This window comes from Octopus bimaculoides, chromosome 1 (assembly GCF_046866305.1).
Source record: "Octopus bimaculoides isolate indiv1 chromosome 1, ASM4686630v1, whole genome shotgun sequence".
NCBI classification, from domain to species: Eukaryota; Metazoa; Mollusca; class Cephalopoda; order Octopoda; family Octopodidae; genus Octopus; species Octopus bimaculoides.
Genome location: NC_142928.1, coordinates 127,040,281 through 127,061,711, shown reverse-complemented (window position 1 = coordinate 127,061,711; position 21,431 = coordinate 127,040,281). Strand labels below are relative to the sequence as shown.

The 21,431-nt window shown below is 33.4% G+C and overlaps 2 protein-coding genes and 1 pseudogene across 23 annotated transcripts in view; 2 read left to right on the top strand and 1 right to left on the bottom strand.

The window, feature by feature from the left end:
- LOC106873822 (glycosaminoglycan xylosylkinase) overlaps positions 1-21,431 on the top strand; it is a 424,441-nt gene that overhangs the window by 78,982 nt on the left and 324,028 nt on the right. The window lies entirely within an intron of this gene.
- The window catches only part of LOC106878725 (potassium channel subfamily T member 2), a 668,752-nt gene that overhangs the window by 431,147 nt on the left and 216,174 nt on the right, over positions 1-21,431 (bottom strand). The window lies entirely within an intron of this gene.
- On the top strand, positions 2,118-2,295 carry LOC128250057 (U2 spliceosomal RNA; annotated as a pseudogene).

Sequence of the window (21,431 nt, the reverse complement as noted above, 5' to 3'; positions counted from 1 at the left end):
ACACACACACACACACACACACACACACACACACACACACACATACATATATATATATATATATATATATATATATATATATATATATATATGTGTGTGTGTGTGTGTGTATACACACACACATACATATACACAAAAGGCCATGATTTTGGAGAGAGAATAAAAAGTTCTAACAAACAGAAAGACAATAACAAATTTGGTGAGAAGGCAAAATTACAGTTTATTAAACTTAAATATTTAATTAGTCTTTCTTATATTGACCCTGAAGTAGGGTGAAAGCAAAGTTTAGATTGTCAGTACTTGAACTTAGAACTTATGAACTGTAACTAAATACTGCAAAGCATTTTGTCTGATGCTCTAAACAATATTGCCAATCCATGTAAGAAATTCACCTGCTATCTCATTTTTAAATCTCCAACAAATTATGTTCTGGAGGCACCCTTAAGAGGTGTTGAACTTAAGACAAATTTGCCAACATGCTTAACTTCATTTCTATTAGATGAGCCTGATGAAAATGTCCTCAGGCTGAATTACTTTATACCTCATATTATCAATACAGGAGTCTCATTTTACTCTCAAAGTTAACCTTTAGCAAAAACTGTCAGTGCTGTGATTAGATAATTTCATTTCACTTATTACTTGTTATAGTAAATGATCTAATGCCAATGAGTGTAGATGTAATTAAAATGTGATGGATGCATAAATACATTAAATGTCTAAATTTCTTTCAATGAATTAATTTCCATTCTGTGAGTTAATTAGCATTGAAATACAGGGACATCACAGTGGCAATTTAATCTACTGGCATGTGTTGTGAGCAATACTTTAAATGAAATATGCATCATTGATTTTGATTTATTGGAAATTCAAAATAATATCTCAGAATTTTCCCTTCGACTTGGAAGAATGTAGATCTTAAAATCTTATTACTTTTTCACTTGTTTGATTTATACTGTATCTAAGATTCTAAAATAAATATGGAAATCATTTCAGATTTCACAGTACACAGTGCAAATAATGATATTTTTTATCAGTTGGCAGATATAAGCACTGATCAGAAAACAGTTGTTTGCTGAAGTTATAATCAGTCTGTGGGTTGTTAAGTTACTTCTAACTTGTGCAACACAGCATGAGGAAACACAAGGTGTTTCAGAATCCCTTGTACCAATAAACTAAGTGTATTATGAACACACTGTTGTCATAAAAGGGAAAAGTTATGTGATGTACACAACAGCCACTTGCATGTTTGCATTTAAATCTGCCTGAATGTATTAAGAATAAATATGCAAACCATTGTAGCTTCTATTTGTTCCACTACAAGTCAGGGCTGTGATTTTTACTTGAAATTCTGTAACATAGTGGGAGAAGAAAAGACTGAAAATTATTGTTGGATCTTTGTTTATCTCTTGTCAAAATTATAGAGCTTTTTTCTCTTTCAGTGAGGACGGAAGAATAGTGCTCATGATACTTTCTAGAAATTCTGAGACTGGTAGGAGGGAGGTCTCCTTACCTCTTTAGCATTTAAACCAGCCATATCTGGCCAAAATATTCTACCTCTTTGGCCTATCACACCTACCCTACAATGTCATTCTAAAAATAATCAAAACCTCACAGTTCTGAGATAATGCATGATTAATTCAAAACAGTGTGAATAAATAAACATTACATTTAACAAAGTAACCAGAACACTAAAGGGTTAAAGTGGAGATCTGACCCAAATACTTGGAACAAAATGGACTCCACTAAAGGCACCAAAAGTGTAGAGTGCCAGGTGGTGGTGTTGAACTAGGTAATGAATTAAGTCTACCACTTGAGTAGACCATGTTGGGGTTTGTGCTTGGGAGACAAAGATCTGACACATCTAACCAAATACTGCAAGGCATCCAATCAGGCATTCATATAGTTCACCAATCCATTGCCCTGCATTTGGGCTTATTTATCAACACTGAAATAATGAAAGGCAAAGTTGACATCAGCAGAGTTTGAACTCAGAGTGTGTAGAGTCTGATAAAATACAGGGAGGCATTCTCTCCATTGTTCTAACAACTTAGCCAGTTTGCTATTTTTGTTAATTACTAGGATAAGACATTTGATCTGTGTTTCAAATTGTTTGTCCTATTTTTGTTGTGAGAACATTGTCCAATACTTCAGTTTTCTGTTCTTATCAGATTAATATCTGATAGGGTCCCTATTTGTAGCCGTGGATGGTAAACTGATTTTTAGAATGAGGTGAAGAATTAGAGGCTTGATCCACCTTTGCCATGGGTCGTATCTTTGCCATTCAGCTCATTTTCCCTATCATAACCCTCCCAGGAATAAGTGGGTGAAGATGAGATATTTTGAATATGGTTTGGAGTTTGCTGGAAGGAGAGATTTACCTGCTCTAATTGAGTTAGTTGAGCAATTTCCTGTAAGATAGTTGGATATGGTGGTTTAAGGGGTTTTGGCTGCTGTTTCTAGCAAGTCTGGCAATCACATAAAGAGTCTCTTGCTGGCTCAATTGAAAATAGTTTATATTAACATGGTAATTTAATTTACAGTGGTGAAATAGAATTATCTTATCCAAGAATTATCCTCCTCATTGTCATCATCATGCATCTACTTTCCCCCTCGATGAGATGGTTTTCACAGTGTTTTATTTCCTACTAGAATCCTTTGTCATCTGGCTCATACAACAGCAGAAAAAAAAATCACCAGTCTGTGTGAACTGAGTATATCTTTTGTTGACTTTGGTGGGATTTGAACTCAGAATGTAAAGAGATTGAACTGAATACTGTGAGGCATTTTGTTTGTCACTGTACTCCTTCTGCCAATCGACCATTTAAAATATTTTAAAATTTTCATCACAATGACAAACAATATATAGACAATTTTGCACATTTACACAGATTTTAAATAAACGTTGTTTACATTGTAAAAGCCAGACTGTATACTTAATGGAAAACAGTAAAAAAAAAAAAACCCTCAAAAAACTCATAGTCAATAGATTTGAATATATCTGAAAAAGTGGTAACTTTTATATTAATTTCATGATTTTATATTTTTAGAACTAAGTAATAATTCTTTTTAGTTTAATAAAAATACAAGTGACATTTATGTTTTCATTTAGTTAGAATGGAAATTAAACGATTTTTTTGAAGGTAGAAAAGGAAATGTACTGCATTTGAATAAAAGCAGTAATTTTGAATGTGTTTACATACTTATTTTGAATTGAAAAGAAAACATCTATTATTTTTGATATTATAGGATCACCATTAAGTGTTTTCCTATAAAATACTAATGTATTAATGATTCCATTGAATACTTGAGTAAGATGTTGGCAAAAACTGACTAAGTAGATATTTTCCAGTATCTAGCATCGTCCTTCCACCTTCTACTTTTAACTCTTGCATGGGTCAACTTTGATTTTTCATGAGAAATGAATAGCGCAGTTTATTCAATTATATGTGCTTTTCTCTGACACAGTGTGGCTGTGTTCTTAATTTAAAGAAATCAATATTTCTTTTTCTGTAAGAGGTAGCAGACACTTGTTAAGTATGGTATGAAGTGACTTATGCAGTATTTCAAAAAATAAGTCAGCAAGGTTACTTACTCAGAGGTGCTGTCTATATAAAAAAAAAAATAGTTAAGCTAAACTCGTGTTAACATTAAATGAGTTAAACATTAAATATCCAATCAAAACTACTTATGTGATGAGGAAAGGACCATGATAGCTCAATGATACTTTTATCTTTTACTTGTTTCAGTTATTAGATTGCGGCCATGCTAGGGCACTGCTTTGAAGAATCTTTAGTTGAATGGATAGACCTCAGTACTTATTTTTATTTCAAGCTTTGGTATTTATTCTATCAGTCTTGCTTTTGCCAGTCTGCTAAATTACAGTGACATAAACACATCAGCACCAGTTGTCAAACGGTAGTTGGGGACAAATACTGACCCAAAGACACACACACACACACACACACATATACGACAGGCTTCTTTCAGTTTCTATCTGCCAAATCCACTCACAAAGCTGTGGTCGACCCAAAGCTATAGTAGAAGACACTTGCTCAAAGTGCTATGCAGTGGGGTTGAACCCAGAACCATGTGGTTGGGAAGCAAACTTCTTACCACACAAGCACACGGCCCAAGGCTATAGTAGAAGACACTTGAACCCAGAACCATGTGGTTGGGAAGTAAACTTCTTACCACACAACCACACCTGCACCTATGTTAACATTTAATGAGCCAAACATTAAATGCGTTATTAAAACTACTAATGTGATGAGAAAGGACAGTAATAGCTAACTGACTGATATCATTTTGATCCTTTCAGCAAATATACGAAACTACTTCAGAAAATGTTTTGATCTTATGAGACCAAATTCATGGCTTACTTGGAGTACTAAATACCACTGTGGTATTTTTTGTGCCTTAACGGAGCCCACTCTGTTGCAAACATTCGGACCTTGTCTCCTGATTAAGGATGGCTTTCTTCCTCCCATTCTCTTACATATCTCACATGCTCTTTAAAATGTCAGGAGCACTGCCCTTCCATCCTAACTAAAAGATGAAAAAGGTTCTGGGTTCAGTCCCACTGCATGGTACCTTGGGTTAGTGTCTCCTACGGCCAACCAAAACCTTGTGAGTGGATTTCACAGTTGAAAATTGAAAGAAACCCATCATGTGTGTGTGTGTGTGTGTGTGTGTGTGCAGTTGGGCAATACAGCCCAAATAGAATAAGTACCACGCTTAAAAAAATAAGTACTGAGGTTAATTTACTTGGCTAAAAATTTTTCAGGGTGGTGCCTCCATGGCCACAGTCAAATGACTGAAAGATGTAAAGGAATAAAAGAATAGTACATGAATATACATGAAAACTTGGCATATTTCAAAAGTAATGACTTATTGAGATGGTTGTCATTTCTCATTCACACTACCTTTTTCTCATATGCTGGTAAAAAAAAAAGAAAATTTGGTTTGTCTTATGAGCTCCAGCAGCAATTTGGAAAGAAGTCTAATTTGGGAATGCAGGTATAAATTAATCCAAAGACCCATCCTTCAGCGACATTTTATCTTGCGACATTTTATCTCGAAACTCTGCCAGGGTGGTCAGCTTGATTTTCATTCCTCTTTGTGATTGGCTTTATGTCTAGTTGAAAACAAATCAATATTTCTTTACTGTGATTGATTGTTATATTTAAATGTTCTTCACATTTCTGTGTCTTATCTTGATCAGATATTATAATTATTTTTATTACTCATATTCCATCAAAGTCAACTTTTGGGGGTTAATAAAACAAGTACCACTTGTGCACTGGGATTGATGTAATCGACTACCCCGCCCTACAAATTTCAGGCCTTGTACCTATAGTAGAAAGAATTATTATTATTGCTATTATTATTATTATTAAGGTGGTGAGCTGGCAGAATCATTAGCACGCTGGACGAAATGCTTAGCTGTATTTCTCCTGTTAGTATGAGTTCAAATTCCACCGATGTCCACTTTACCTTTCATCCTTTCGGGAGTACTGGGGTTGATGTGCTCAACTATCCCCCTCCCCACAAAATCCAAGCTTTGTGTCTATAGTAGAAAGGATTATTATTATTATTATTAAGGTGGCAAGCTGGCAGAATCGTTAGCATGCTGGACGAAATGCTTAGTGGTATTTTGCCTGTTGCTACGTTCTGAGTTTAAATTCCACTGAGGTCGACTTTGCCTTTCATCCTTTCAGGGTTGATAAATTAAGTACCAGTCAAGTACTGGGGTTGATGAGTTCAGTTGCCCCCCCCCCATCCAGGTCTTGTGCCTATAGTACAAAGGATTATTATTATTATTATTATTATTATTATTATTATTAAGGTGGTGAGCTGGCAGAATTGTTAGCACACTGGGCAAAATGCTTAGCAGTATTTCGCCCGTTTTTACATTCTGAGTTCAAATTCTGCCAAGGTTGACTTTACCTTTCATCCTTCTGGGATCGATAAATTAAGTACCAGTCTGGGGTCGATGTCATCGATTTACCCTCTCCCCACAAATTTCAGGCCTTGTACCTATTGTAGAAAGGATTATTATTATTATCATTATTATTATTATTATTATTCAACAGTTAATGTTATTCAAGTAAAATTGCATGATAGATAGAGACGTATGAAATAAGTAACTAACTAAGGCACATGGCTCTGTGGTTAGAGCATTGAGCTTACAATCTTGGAGTTGTGAGTTTGACACTTTATTTCACATTGCTTCAGTTCACTCAGCTTGGAAATGAGTTGCGATGTCACTGGTGCCAAGCTGTATTGGCCTTTGCCTTTCTCTTGGATAACATTGATGGCATGGAGAGAGGAGGCCGGTATGCATGGGCAACTGCTTGTCTTCTACAAACAACCTTGCCCAGACTTGTACCTTGGAGGATAACTTTCTAGGTATAATCCCATGGTCATTCGTGATCGGAGAGGGTCTTTTGCCAAGCCCTAGAAGATGGTGTCCCAGCATGATCACAGCCCATTGACTAAAATCAGTAAAAGAATAACAAAATACCATCTCATTTCTTTCAGGTCACAGATCTTGGGTTCAAATCTGTAGTTGTTCCATTGTATATGAAGCACACTTACTGTTGGTAACAGGAAGTATTATCTGAGATAGACTAGCATACAAGGAAGATTTATCCTTTTTCCGTATAATGTTATGAAGCTACAGCTTACCAGTAATCTTTAAGAACACCCCTTGTGACTGCTAGAAATCTTTAAATCATATTTTACATTTTATTGCATAGTAAGCATGTTCTATAGAGCTGAAATCTGGACTATGACAAAAGTTTCAATATCAACTTGATGATATGAGACTTCAAAATATCTCATGACATGAACAATAGACTAAAGAGGAAAGTTATGGATACATTCTACTCTTCTGTATTATTAGTGCTCAACAAAGGGTAGGCTTTACTAGCCAGTAGTATTGGCATTGTGCTGAGCATCAGGCCATATCAGATGTATTTCAGAGACTTCTACACTATAATAGAGGATGGAGTCTACTCAAGTGCTTTGATGTTATAGGCAGAGACAAGCAAAAATGAAAATGAGGACCCACCAAAGCTTGTAAGGGACAGAGATTCTTGGTGCAACCTGGGGAACTGCATTTTAGTTGCAACCACTTGAAGAATGTTACATTTGATTCTTGCTTGATTGTGAACATGAGAAGAAAGTTTATCAAGTTGCCCAAGAGGAACTCAGGAAGATAAATGTAATATTTTTGTTTTATATAATAAAATATATCTAATGAAAAAAATAAAAAGAAAACACAGCCTCTGAGCAATAAATAATTGGAATTAGTTAATTATTCTGCTGGTGGCTTGAAGTCCATACCATTCCCAACTCCTAACATGTAATTAAAATTGGAACACACCTTGAGATTTTACAAAATTAGACAGTGATGTAGAATTGATTTTTGTGTAAAAATGGAAAACAGCATAGTATGAAAACAAAATAATATCTCATTACTTCTATGCATTTTAGGTATATTTCTACATGAACCTCTTTCTTTTATTTTATACATATTTACATTCTTTCATTCTGTTTTGTATATTTTTTATTATTGTTTTTTAGAGCATTTGTATGCAAAGCAACCCTGTTATCAATAAAGAATTTGCATACTACATCTGGAGTTTATAAAATAGCATTTTTACTATATTAAGTTTGATGCCAATTAGCTACAAATGTGTGGTCTTTTGCTTTGTAATGATTAATTGGAATAGTTCGTTCTGTTCATTTGCAGTTGGCTCCTGCAGTAGGAGATACATGGAAATTACAAACTTTAACTGCAATTAGGGGTTTCCTGGAGCTGATTAAACAATCTACATGCCCAGTATGTGGTCTGAAACAAATTCGAATACCTATTGTTTAGTGACAGAACAACGTTAATTATAATTAGCTTGGTGAAAATATGTCACTCAGGAGAAAATGCAGTTTATCAAATTTTCTGTATTGATTTAATTTTATTTAAGTTGTAAATTTAGATGGTTAGTTGCTGATTTTAGAGAAAATATTGTGAAAAAAAATTGACTTTTCCATTTAATACAGGAGAAGTATCAAATATGAACAAACAATTTATTTTTATGATGCCATTAATGAACTGAAGCTAAGATAATGAGCAAGGAAATACATAATAATTCATTTTAATGTGTCATATTCAGTAGAAAAACAGTTTCACCATTTCTGGCAAATTTCATGGTAAATTCAACATATATAATTTTATGTTCTATGAAGGAATTATGCTACCAGGTGTTCTGAATACAAATCACATGCTTAATCCTTAATACTAATAACATTAGATATAGAGATATTTATATTTAAAGGTTGAAATGCTGAAACATAGAAGCACATGACTATCCTCTATGATTTGATAATGCTTTTTACATCATCAGAGTTCAAACTGAAGAAAAAGAATTGTAAAATATTGTCATATCACAAATCTTTCATTAATTTTGAATTGTGTGTGTGTGTGTGTCTATCTGTGTGTGTATATGCATATATATCTGTGTGTGTATGTATATATCTATATCTCTGTGTGTGTGTGTTTGTGTGTGTGGTTGTGTGGTTGAGAAGTTTTCTTCCTAACCACATAGTTTCAGGTTCAATCTTGCTACATGACACCTTGGCCAAGTGTCTTCTACTACAGCTTCTGGCCAATCAAATCCTTGTGAGTGGATTTGGTAGACAAAAACAGTAAGATGCACATCTTATGTGTGTGTGTGTGTGTGTTTGAGAGTGAGTATCAGTTTGTGTCCCTTTGTCTTTACATTGCATAATGGTTGTAAATGACTGTCACTGTCATACAAGTTGTATCATTCATTTCCATTATTTTGCAAGGACATGTCTGACCATGGGGAAATGTTACCTAGCTTGGATACAAGTGAGGTTTTGCGACACAAATGGCAGCTTGTCTCTACAGTAAATCTACATCTACATCCATCCTATGCTTGCATATAAACAAAGATTTCTAATATTTAAATATATTTCAGTCATTCTGATTCACATTTTGTTGTGCATAAAATATGTGTTGTTTAATTAATGACAAGCCTTCAAAAGCACAAATATGCAAATTAAGTTATCCATTATGGCAATAAACTCATTTACAACTGCTTTATATAACAGTTGAATATTTTATGCTGTTGATTAGGGAAGCAAACTGGATATATCTTCTTTGAGGTGTATTTAGCAAACTGTGAAGCGGTCTGTCCAGAGATTCTCCCTTCATTTTTTCTGCACATCAAGGCATAGAAAGAATGTGGTTATATTCTAAATATTTCTATCACAACTAGGTTTTCTAATATTTCAATTAATTTCAGTCCTTCTGATGCACAGTGTTGTGCATAATGTGTGTGTTTGTGTATATATATATATATATATATATATATATATATATATATATATATAGAGAGAGAGAGAGAGAGAGAGAGAGAGAGAGAGAGAGAGAGAGAGATCTGTGTACCCTACTTAAAGCAGATATATCATTGAAAGTCTAAGTAACTGGAATTTGTTCTAAGATAGTATCTCTTATACATATATTGTGTTAAAAACATGAAAATATACCAAACACCATACATCTATGAGAGGCACTATTTCAGGAGGAATACCACAGTTGATTAGGCTTTCAATGATGTGTCTGCTTTATGTATGATACATAGATTACTATTTGAAATTAATACTGCTTCTGTCACACATAAAAAAAATACATACAAACACACACAAGCACACACACATATGTACTGTATAAATGATCTTGACTGTAGATACTTATGCTACATAGCTTTTGAAGATTATCTCTCTTATATGTCATGTAATTACATGTTGCATTAGTAGTCTAAATATATTTATCTATCTACAAAGTATAACCAAAGCAGGGTGTGGTTGTTTGAACCACAGCATTGTATTTATTATAGACTGGTTTAACCAGTTGGAATACTAAATCATTAAATATATATTGAGCATTATATATATAAAAATATATAAAATAAAATAATTAGGTTTCTTTCTTAATCTATGAATAACAATTTTTAGATTAAGAAACAGACCAAGTAACTTAAGGAAGTTTAATATAGATAAATTGAGTAAATTAATTTTGAATTGTTCAAAAGAATATGTGAAATGATTGGGGTATTATATATGTTAGGTTGTCATGAAAAATCATCAAAGATTTGTAGTGATTTTGAGGGCTCAAACTGTTTTGTTAAAGTGTGGTGCAAGGCTCTTTTCTAAATACAAGTATCTGTAACAATTCTGTCTTGATGTTCTTAAAGAAGATTAGATTGTCATTGTATGGTAAATGTAACTAAACTTTCACCAGAGATGGTTCAATGGAGGTTGAAGAGAACTCTATTAACACATATTGCAGTGAATTACATTGCAATATGGCTGGCAACTTGACAGAGAACTTCTGACATAAAAGATGAGAGATTGATGGCGTCTGTAGTTGAATAACTTAGATAGGAAGTTCTTCAGACATAATCAACAGAGTTTGGTATGATTCATTGGATGTACAGTGTTAACTTGCATGAAAGGCAGAGTACAAGTGAGCTGAGAAAAGAGCTTATTTGTAAAGGTATTAGTCAATGTAGGGATATGGACAGGTGATGGAGGTGCGGAGAGAAAAAATGTTGTATGCTGTTAGTGGAGAGAACTCATAAGGGAAGACTGAGGAACATATAAGAAGAAGAAAGTTCATATCTCTGAATTTGGAACTTCTTTGATGAAATAAGAAATGACCAAGACCAGTATAATGATATGGTGTATGGTAACCACACTCAGTCTACACCAACATGAAGGAGACATATCAAAACATGTTAATTGTAGTGAGATTAGTATAAAAGATAAAACTTGTGGAGATCTAAGAAAATATAATTAAGACAATTATTAGAAAGAAAAAAATAATTATATTTATGTTGCAAGCTACTTTGAGAAAAATATTTCCCATATCAATTGTAAATGGTATTTCGTGATTGGCTTATACATATTGACTGTATGAGGAGAAATATCACACTCCTTTGCGGTAGTAAGGACAAATTGTGTTAGCTACTATAATGTGAATTCTGTTGTGGAAGACTAGTCATTTTTGAAGATAGTATGGCTGTATTTTGGAACAGATTTGAAATTGTTGTATCCAACAGATGTTGGATACAAATTAAATATTTACAGATATATCATACCTGTCTGTTGCTATTAATTATTTTAACAACTACCTAAAAATAGAAATGCTAATCCTTCTTTTTCTTAGTAATTAAAGTAATATCTTTATTGTTAAGATGAAAGGTGTACTCTTGACAAGAATTTAATTCAGATTCCTAAGACTCTTGTCTTGCCAGGCAACTTCTGTTTACACTTATACAGCATTATCTTGTGATAAAGATTAGTGTCATAAGATGTATCGATCCTCGACTATATTTCAGAGAAATGCTAATAGTTTGTTAGGTTTGCTAATTTTTAATTATATTGAAACTTAACAGTTTAAGCAGTAACTGATAAGTATTTGATGATCACAGAAATAGTTGCTGTTTTTCAATGGAATGTGTTCAATGAAAAATTGTTTCAGTAGATTTAATGGCAAGGAAAGTGATTACAATATTGCTTTAGTTGTCAAGTGTCTGATATATTATTTCTCATCATATATGTGTTTTTAGCATAGACATGACCAAAGGTCTACTCTAAATCTATAGCTTTATTGTATTTTGCTTCATTGATTTTAAAAATAAGAAAACTAATATTACATTAAAATACTATTTTAACCCTTTTGTTATCAACCTGGTTGAAACTGGGTCTGGCTCTGAGTACAAATGTCTTGTTTCATAAGTTCTGAATTAAAATCTCCCACCAAACCTTAGTCACAATTTATGTTCCTAACACTAACTGAATTATTTAGCTAAGTTATTTTACTGAATTCTTTGTTACATTTACAGTAACTGAAAGAAACACAGAGCATCTCAAAATAAATACAGTAACGAAAGGGTTAATGCAATAGGAAACCTGAGTATTTTATCAATATGGTTGCATATATGAAGGAAGGAACTTAGTCTGAAAGTTCATCTTCTTGTAGCTATAAAGAAACGAGACTCTAGAGCAGGCCTGACCAACTCGAATTACATTGAGGGCCACTTTAATCACAGAAAGTTTTTTGAGGGCTACTTGTATACTTGATGCACTAATAGTCAAATAATCACTGCTGACAGAATTGGAAACATTTTGCTTTCTCATGCTATTATTACAATAACGAATGAATGATCATTGATTCAATTTGAAATATTATTGTTGCAAAAACAGTAGTATTTTTCTTTTGTACTTTTCATTACAATCCTTAATTTTTGTTAAGATTTTTAAAATGTTTGATTAAATAAACCCATTTCAAGAAAAAATCAAGCAGGCCGCAAGATAAAAGTCTGCGGGCCGCATACAGCCCAGCCCTAGTCTAGAGCATGTTACTGAAATAACTGCAATAACTTTTGCAAGTTACTTGAACATATTATGCTGAAAAGTTTTAATGAATCCAGTCTTGTTTGATGATGTATTTTCTAAGGAATAATACTCAGTTATGAGTTATTTATTCAAGCAGAGTATATCCTTTCATTGATGTGATATCTATGTGAGAGAGATTATAACCTCAGTTAGACATGAATAAAACTATTAACACCTACAGGTTGTGTTAATCTAGTAGTAAAGTCCATGATCCATTTTACAGTGAATGGTTCGTTTTATCTGATGTATCCATTTGTAAATTTCAATTTTGCAAAACCAAACTGTGATTTCTTAAGACATAATAACCGCTGCAGTGAATCAAAGCAGTGAACTGGAAGAGTAATTACAATATTAGTTAAAATGCTTTGTAGCATTTATTCCCACTGAGGTCAATTTTACTTTTCATCCTCTTGGCTTTGATAAAGTCCTAGTTTAGTGCAGTGGATTAGTACGGCATTGGATAAGATGTTCTAACAACTTTGCCAATGTAATTATCTTATCTTTTATTTATTATTTATAAGTTATTATCATAAGGTGCCTTGTAGTATTTCTGGCTCTGTTGAAGTCAACTTTGCATTTCATCCTTCCAGGATTATCGAAAAATGCTTTTCATCTTGAGCAATTTGATAAGCTTCTCCAGTTGCATCCTAATGTAGAACTCATTGGGTGGAGTTGGGATATTCTTTGTAGAGAATCAGAGGTCATACAATTCTATAACAGTAAAAGGATATACACATAGATATTATTAAATCTTTAATGACTATGAAGGCACAGTGCCAGGATCTAGAAGTTATATACACTTACACATACACACACACACACATTAAACTTACACAAGGAAAAGGTTGACAGTGACTTTGAAGTTTCAGGTGCTTGCCTTCATCAGATTGCAGACACAACAATCTGATGAATGCAAAGAAGTAAGTTTAGACTTCAAAGTTACTATCAACCTTTTCTTTGTAAAAGTTTACTAAACATGTACTCTACTAAAAAGCAGAGTAGTCCTTCAGATTAATGTTAAATTGTTTTTATGTTTTTTACATGATTAGGCTTCTTTCTTAAATTCTAAGTGAAGTTAATAGAATTAGCCTCATAAAAGTAATTATATTAATTAATAGATGTAACATATTTTTCCTTTACTGTTAGTATGCAAAGTAAATTTAATTTATAAACAATTTATTGCTGTATGCATTGTAAACCAAACTGGTTAAAAGGTGAACTTGCCCTTGATATCTGTCAGTTTTAAATACTATCATTATTTTCATCATTTGGCTGGGTGACTTGCTCTGACCTATGTAACTCTTCCATATGAGACATCTCGATTGAGCAATGGAGCATGAATGTCTAGCTTTAGTTTTAGTGTCACATTAGTCTTTTGCTAGCTAAAATATCTCATCTGTGCATGCCACAACTACAGATTGCTCAGCATCTAGTGGTATTTGCCATTGATTCAATAAGTTCATTTGCTGAAATAGTTCACATCTGCCATGCTGCATCCCATGGTTTAAACACACCATGGTTTGAGTTTTAAAGTGCAACTAATAAAGCTGTATGATTGGGGGTAGAAATGTTGGAATATTTAAATTAATTTAGCTTGTCCTTTATACCTTCTTTATAATCATATTTCTAAGAAAATACTCTATGAATGTGTTTCAAGTTATTTTGAAATACAATTGAGATGTGCAATTCAGGAAAATAGCTTTGTCATTACTAAATATGTTTCATAGTGAATTGGTACAATTGTTAGCATATTGGACAAACTGTTTAACAGCATTTGTTACAGGTTTACATTCTGTGTGCATGGCTCAGTGGTTAGAGTGTTGGGATCACAATCATGTGGTAGTGAGTTCGATTCCCGGATTGGGCTGTGTGCTGTGTTCTTGAGCAAGACACTTTATTTCACATTGCTCCAGTTTATTCAGCTGTAGAAATGAGTTGCAATGTCACTGGTGCCAAGCTGTATCAGCCTTTGCCTTTCCCGTGGACAACATCGGTGACATGAAGAGGGGAGGCTGGTATGCATGCTGGTCTTCCATAAACAACCTTGCTTGCTTGGACTTCTACCTCAGAGGGTAACTTTCTAGATGCAATCTCATGGTCATTCGTAACTGAAAAGCATCTTTACTCGTTACATTCTGTGATCAAATTCCACTGAGGTTGACTTTGCCTTTCATCCTTTCAGGGTCAATAAAATTAAGTACCAGTCAAGCATTGGGGTCAGTGTAATTGATCATCCCCTTCTCCAAAATTTCAGGCTTTCATTAGTAGAAAGAATTACTAAGCCTGTTTGGAACATAAAACTTAAAAGGTCTTTTATCCAAAATTATTATTGAAGGTTTTAACATAAATATAAATAGTTAAAATGAGAAGTTTTATATCACAACTAAAGTAGTCTCAGGTGTGTTGGTATAGAAAGGATTGTAGGATTTAAATGTGGGTATGATGGGAGATTCTGATTGTGAAAATGGAAGGAAAAAATTTAGGTTACTTTAATTATAAACTTGATGCTATACCAGAAAGCTTTTTTAAAATTTGCTTACAAGAATGGTTGATGGAACAGATAAAAGACTTCTTTTTCAATAAGCTGTAGTTTCTAAAGTGGAATATTAGCCTATGTTGAAATATTGGTTTCAAATTTTGGAACAAGGCCAGCAATTTTAGAGAAGGAGTAAGTTGATTACACCATTCTTAGTGTTCAACTGGTACTTATTTTATTGACCCCAAAAAGACAAAGGGCAAAGTCAATCTTGGTAGAATTTGAACACATATCATAAAGACAGACATAATATCACTAACCATTTTTCCTGACATACTAATGATTGTGCCTCCCATCCACCTTCACCTATGTTGAAATATTGTATGAAATGTAGTAGCATTTATAAAGTTTCTAATAAGATATGAAATTAATTATTGGTTTCACTTTGTTTAGTGTTAACTGCTCTATTTTGTTGTGTTTGTGGAAGTAGGAAGGTGAGCAAAATATTGAATTCCAGTGAACCCAAACTGTAATATAATGTAGCATTTTAATAGATTAAGGGGTATTAAGGTTGAAGGGGTGAAGTGTAGATTTATGACATTTTGTAAGCACTGCATTAAAGAATAGAGGAACCAAATAAAGATTCCTCTATACCAGTATGCTGCAGCACACTGGTGTGCCACAGTGTAATGTGAATATAATATTTTCCCTATACTTTTAGTTCAGGTGTACTGCCGAAATTTGAAAAGAAAATAAGTGTACTGCAAGTGAAAAAAGGTTGCAGAGCACTGCTCTATGCAATAGTTTGTCTTGCTAGAAACAACAGCCAACTTTCTCTTTAAACCTTTAGCATTCAGATTATTCTGTCAAATATAATGTTTGTTTATTCATATTGCTTTGAATTTATCATATATTGTCTTATAGGTTTGAGATTTCAGTGATGTGATTGTTTATTTTTTACAATGACATTGTACAATAGATGTGAGTGTTTTGTTTACGAAGATTACATAACATGTCAAGACATGCCACATAAGCCAAGGCATACATTCATGTTAGACTGCAAGCTAATGACACTGTCAGGAAGTCATTGGTTTCAAATGAGTGAACACAAGGGAAATGTGAACTCACTGACATAAACACAAGCACACATGCTTACAGATGTGTATGTGTGTATATACATACACACACACACACACACACACACACACACACACACACACACATATATATATATATATATATATATATATATACACACACACATCCACATACACATATGTGTATACTCTTTTACTTGTTTCAGTTTACACACCCCCTAGTAAATTATTTTGCACCTACACAGGACTTCCTCCATTACTACAAACTTCCTCCATTACTACGAACTTCCTACAACTTTAAGTCCCAAAGACACATAAATTCCTTACTCACCCCAGACTGAGTAATCCGGATATAGTTAGCTCCCTTTACACCGCCAGTGAAAAGTCTACCCAGAATAAACACATTGAAAACAGATCAAAATAACTTCTATCCTACATCCACTTCACAGTAGAATTATCAACTAAGAAATCAACTATAATGTAAGACGAACCATACTTTGTCTTTATTCTCATTACCAATGTATCCCTATGTCTTTCGCTGTTCTTACCTCTACATATGACTCTGCATTCTGATGACGTCTACCACTACGACTGGTAAACAGAAACGATTGTAAATGCACTATTACTACCACTTTTCTTTATTAATTAATTAAATTAATGGCTTACTAGCACAAACGACCAACTTCTTCCTGTTATTTTTTCTCCATTTTCTTCTTGTATATAATTTAAACTACAGTTTACCCACTGAATTACCTGCTACTGTATACCTTTTACCAATGACTGTACCTATGCAAGTAATCACCAGGAGCACCTTTGAATTTAACCATCACCTAGAGGTTTTAAACACCTCTAAATTATACCTATATATATGTATATATTCATATATATATATATATATATATATATATATACATATATTTAATTATATGTATTTATTTTCTCTTAATAATTAACTCTGACAAAAAAAAATGGTTAATAGTTACCAGGGTAGCAAAGTCCACAAAATAACTTTGCTGTAACTCCTGTTTATGAGGTAGAAACTCCCTGTTAATTTGAGGTATATTGAATAAATATAAGTTTAAATAAATGGAGTTATACGCATGTATTAAATGATTTCTTTTATTTCCGACATATGTTTTGAAGATTACAATTGGTTCATTCCAAAGGAATGAATGATGTTGAGAAAGATGTAATCTTCTCTTCAGGGAAATGCATAAAAATCAACTCAACCGTAAGACATTATTACCGAATGTGACAACTGCGTGTAGAGAAGAATGCTACATAGCTTATTTGAAAAAACCATTGGAAATACAAGACAGTATGTTGGACGAGGAAGGAAGAAAAGGAGGAAAAAAAGAGAAAATTAGAATCTGGAGTGGAAAGTAGATAGAATAATTTATAAACCAGATTAAAGTTGAAAGAAAAGTATTTTCTGTGTAATGGAAATGTAAAAGGGAAATAATCATGTATTTATGCTTGTAGTATTGACATATATATACACACACACGATAATCGTGTGGTAATAAAGGTAATGATAATATTTATATAGGAAAATGATGCTTGTGTATACTAGTAAGAGATCAAGTGTTTTAACAATATATAAAGGTGATCAATGCTTTGTTGATCTAAAGAGAGAGAGTGTGTTATTAAATGGAATGGAAATTAGAAGGGGAAAGTTAAAGAATTAATGGAGTTAAAAAATTACTTGTTTGAACGAAGTTAATGTTTGTACCAAATTTTACTTCAATATCCACGCTCGATAGGTGTTGATGCAAGGATATACTTATGAATAAAATAAAGTAAAGGATTCTATTTTGTGTAGAGCAGTATGTTATATGTAATAATGTTGGAAAAAAAAAATATTTATATATTTTTTGAAGGGAGAAGGAAGTAAGAAGGAGCAATGAAATCAAAAGAATATAGTTGTGGAGTCCCATCGTATTGATCATTGTTGAAAGTAATGTTGATGTTATGTTATATTGAAAGTAATGTTTAAGTTCATGTTATATAGAAGTGCTGGATGTCCTAATTTGGATTCAAAAGATAGAAAGTTTTCAGATAACATATAATGGTATAATTAACTTGTATAATTTGAAGTATGTAAGTAAATAAATAAATAGATAAGTTGTACCAGTTATATAAAGTTGGAGGAGTTACTTATATGAACTAAATGTATGTCTTTGCCAATGTTTACATCTATATGCTCTTTCAATAATCGTGTTAACCAGTTTATTCTTCGAGAACAAAATGGAGAACAGTTCCATATTACATAACGGGCAAAATTCCTTACCTTTATCGTATGGTATTGATGTGGAAAGAATTAACCAGTCTAGATTAAATTGCTTATTGTTATCCTTAAGTTCCCAAATTAACTTACTAAGTCCCGTGCTGTTGCGTTTATTTCTATCCCTAAATGTAGAATAATGGTTTGAGATTTTTCTAGATATCTGTGAAGAGGAGCAACCTATGTAAAAAAATACATTGGTAGAGGTGGTGACTTTGCATTGATATACAGTGTTCTTGAATTTCGCATTTTCACTTAAAATACTTATTCTGTTGTTATTAACTTCTGAAATAATAATGTTGTTGTAGTAATTATTATTATTATTTTTCTTATTATAATTATTGTTATTTAGGTTATTATCTGTGTTGTTATTGTTATAATGGTGATGGTTTGTATTGTCGGAATTAATGTTATTGCTATCAGTACCTGAATACGTATTTAATGGTCTATTATTATGTGTAGATATTATTTGTGAGATATCTTTTGTGTTTGAGAACCATAATCTAACCTTGTGTGTGTTTATGACTGGGAATGTCATCTGATAATCACTCCGGCAAGGAATATTCGGATATTTGCTAAAACTAGGCCGAAACAGCTGTAAGATTAAACTTCTGTTCATCCTCTAATTCCTTATGTACTTTGTACTTCTATATGTAAACCAGGTTGGCAAAATAACATAGTCTGCCATAGACACCTGTGCTTTGGTTCTTTCTTTCTTTTTCTTTCTTTTTTTGTCACTTTTGCTATGAATTAAATTAATGAATTCAACGGGATACATTGTCTGCAAGTAGTTGGGTTCAGCATATTATCCTCCATTTTCTAATTGTTATACAAATTTGGGGTAAAACCTCTACTTTTACCCGCTCCCATTGATTGCACTTAGTATAGCACTAGTGTAGCAATAATTGGGTACCCTCCCAACAGTATACTGGATTGATACTATCCCTTAGTGGGTTGAACCCCCAACCCCTAACTCTCTCACGTTATATTTATATATATATATTTATATATATATATAGTGGATCAATCCCAAAATCTAATCAGTTCGTGCTACTCATGAGGCCAAACATCCCTGAAAGTTTCATCCAAATCCATCCAGTGGTTCTTGAGTAGTACAAACTGATTAGATTTTGGGATTAATCCACTACCAGACAAGGATTCTGGATTATTTTTCTTGTTTTTTACTTAATTTTTAGTATTCTAATTTTTTTAATGTCTGCTTCCTGCAAACAAACAAACATGACTGACAACAATATCCCTGTCTTAGCGAAGACAGAGTTAATAAAGATGGTTTCAAATTTTGCCACAAGGGCAGCTATTTTGGGGGAGGGGATAAGTTGATTACTTTGACCCCAGTGTTAAACTGGTACTTATTTTATTGATCCTGAAAGAATGAAAGACAAAGTTGACCTCGGTGTAAATTTGAACTCAGATTGGAGCGAAGAGCAAAATACTGCTAAGCATTTTGTCCAGCGTGCTAAAGCTTCTGCTAGCTTGCCGCCTTATAATGATAATGATAATAGGAGGAGAGAAAATGGTATGTACATGAGCCAATGGGTTGGGTACGAAAATGATTGAATAAAAATATTTTAGGACTTCATGATCTCATGTGATCATGGAAGCAAACACTGGAAACTCAATATTATGCTGGTAAACAAAGAAGAAAAAAATTGTACATGATCATAGACACTGTATGCTCTGGGAACAGTAGAATTGTCAATAAAAGTAGAAAAATTGATTAATGTGCCAATAATTGTTGGTGCCCGAAGTGCAGTAAGCAAAGACATTAAAAAAATTAGTTGGAAAAAGGCATAGTGATGAAAATAGAGGATACCCAAAAAACAGTATTGCTTGGCAGAGCAAGGAATCTCTGCAAAGTCTTCAAGACATGAAAAGAACATACCATCTTAGTTCATAAAAAGTGGACAGCTGAGACATTAATAACACCTCCAAGAATAAGCTATGTCTGATGCTATATCTATGAATATAATGATTCTTTAAACTAACATGAGGCTAAAAATTTCAGGGAAGGGAACAGTTAACTACATTGACCCTCAAGTCCCCACTCCACCAGCACTTGATTGGTACTCTGTTTTATTGACTCTGTAAGTATGAAATTTAAAAGTTGATCTCATTGGAATTTGAACTCAGAATGTAATAGGCCATGATGAAAAACTGCAATGTATTTTGTTTGTGCTTTAATGATTCTGCAATGATAGTAAGGATTGCAACAAATGAAGTTGGTCTATACTAGTGGTTCCTAACCTGTGGTCTGCAGACCCCTGGTGGTCAACAAATGTAGTACTGGGGGTGGGGGTCTGTGAACTAAATTCAAAATTTCAAATTTACGAGTTTTTGAAAGGGGTCCTTGGTAGTGAAAAGGTCGGGAACAACTGGTCTATATCATCAGCCCTAGTACTTTACTGGTACTTTATTTTATTGTTTTTAGAGAGAGATGAAAGGCAAATTTAAACAAAAGTGTTGGAACAAATACTGCAAAGAACTGTTTTTTACTGACACTTAAATGATTCTGCCAGTTTACCAATAAGCTTTTTATTATTAGCAGCAAGACCATGGCAGCAAGCTGGCAGAATCGTTAACACACTGGATGAAATGCTTAGCAGTATTTCACCTGTCGCCATGTTTTGAGTTCAAATTCTGTGGAGGTCGACTTGGCCTTTCATCCTTTTGGGGTTGATAAATTAAATACCAGTTTAACACTGGGGTCAATGTAATCAGCTAGTCTCCTTCCCTCAAATTTCAGGCCTTGTGCCTTTAGTAGAAAGGATTACTGGTACCAGGCGCCTTTTATTGTATTGGCTGAGATTTTCCTTTAGTTATTTGAGAAAAGCATTAGTTCTTTGCACATCTTGGGAAGAGTATATTACTAGCACACTCCCTTTACTTCACTTGGGGCAGAATCTTCTTAGTGAATATCTTTTTCCATTGCCTTTTATACTGATTCTGACAGTTTGCAACTCACTTTTAATAACCTCCTCATTGTCACTTATTGTGGCCAGTATCAGGAGAAGGGACCACTGGTTGTCAACTTCTGAACCTGACAGCAAGGTGAGTTTACTGCATCCAG